This window comes from Spermophilus citellus (genome assembly GCF_964194105.1).
Source record: "Spermophilus citellus genome assembly, chromosome: 2".
Classification (NCBI taxonomy): Eukaryota; Metazoa; Chordata; class Mammalia; order Rodentia; family Sciuridae; genus Spermophilus; species Spermophilus citellus.
The window spans coordinates 192,724,319-192,726,110 of NC_138183.1; positions in this window are offsets into that span (position 1 = coordinate 192,724,319).

Here is a 1,792-nt window from a genome sequence, read left to right on the forward strand (position 1 = left end):
GAGGAGCCTTTCTTTACTTCCCAGTCTCCCTTGCAAGTAGGGCCCTGGCATGTGGCCTAGCTTCTCTGGTCTCAAAGAGATTCTGTAAGCCACTGATATCCTTTAGGAAAATTATTTGCTAATTAAGCCAGACAGAGTGGTTTTCTGTTATTTGCAGGTAAGACCCTGACAGGTACAGCTAGTTAGAGCTAGGCTTGTCTCTCTGGCAATCAAATGTTTTTGCTAAAACACAGAAGAGCCCTCTTCTGCATCTGTACCTTCCTCTAGGTCTAGAACAAGTCTATGCTCTTTTAGTACCAACAGCTCAGCTCTTTTATCCCTGGAGAGAAAGGATAGGTCAGGCTGAGCACTTATTCAGGGCAGGAGTACAGAAACCAGGATAACCACAGAGCACAGCATGAAAGGTCAGTGTGATTCCAAGACTCCCCAGTGCCTTTATCTTTTCTCTCCTGACTCTAACACCTTTTTATCTGGAACCTTTCCTCTGATATCATCTTTAGAAGGTAGGGTGCAAAGAAAATTATTTTGTTTGCTCCATTCTCCTCCCACAAGCATCACAGTCATTCTCCTGTAAGAAGATGTAAGAGAAGTACCTTCAGGACTGCCTGAATTGATGGACTTGGGGAAAAAATCAGGACCTGCTGTAAGGACAAGCTGCTGATGGAGAAGAAGAAAAGCCCAGGAAAAGGAAATGCAGCCCAACAGGATTCCAGAAGGACAAGGGAAGGGCCTCAAGAGATCCAAACCTACAATTTAGTCTAAGTACCTATAAAGTGGCTTATCTACCCCATAGTCACACAGCCAGCACCATTACCTCATTCACAGCCACCATCTTAGCCCTTGTCCCCAAAGCATCTTGCACACCTTCAACCTGATCTCAGCATCCTGAAGATACTAACTGTGGGGAGCCATTCTGACACGTGATTGGGTGACTCCCGTTAAGGGCCTGAGGCACTCTGGCTGTGTCGGAGTTATCCCGAAGCTTTCCTGATGAGAGAGCCCATCCGTGTGGGGGTGTGCGTAACCACTGACCCTGGAGACCCAATCACTGACCCTGACCTTGGAGTACAGCCCCCCCTCAACCTTCATTGGATGGAATTCTCCCCTGAATCTCTTGTTTCCCCCAAATAAAAGGCTGATCCCCGGCGTGTTCGCTCTCTCTCTCTCCCCTGCTAGCCCAGAGTAATCCTCGCTGCCCTGCTGGGCGGCTGGAGGCAGGGAAACGGAGGCAAGCCGTCTTGGACCTAGCATTAAAATAAGGTACTGTCTGTGTGTTTTATTTTGATCTCTTCTAACTAACTGAATGCCAGAACCTCATTAATGAAACCACTGCGCAGGCCGCGTGGTAGAACTAACAGTCTCCTTTTCTCTTCCACCGGTGGTCTTGTATCCCTGCTACAGTACAGTTCTGACGCTATATTTCTCTATCAACTCCCTTCTTTGATTAGGGGCCTTACTTCCTCTTAGACTACTTGCTTCTCTCAGATTTGCTTTTTCTTCTAACTATGCCTGTGTCCTCTTGTCATCCCTCAAGTCCTGGAAATGGAGACCAAGTATGATTCATCTCCGTCCTTAGAGCTCAGTACAAAGTCTGACAGAACAAGAGCTAAATCTTGTGACTAAGTTGCATCCTAGACAGTAGGTCATCAGTTGATGCTGATTGATTGGTTTTCAACCCTGTCATTTAATAAAGATGTTTCTTGGATTAGTTTACTGATGTCTTCCAGGTTAAGAGAAAGAAAGAGACCATCCTTCCTCCCAATATCTAAATGGAGGGCAGATAATAAGTACG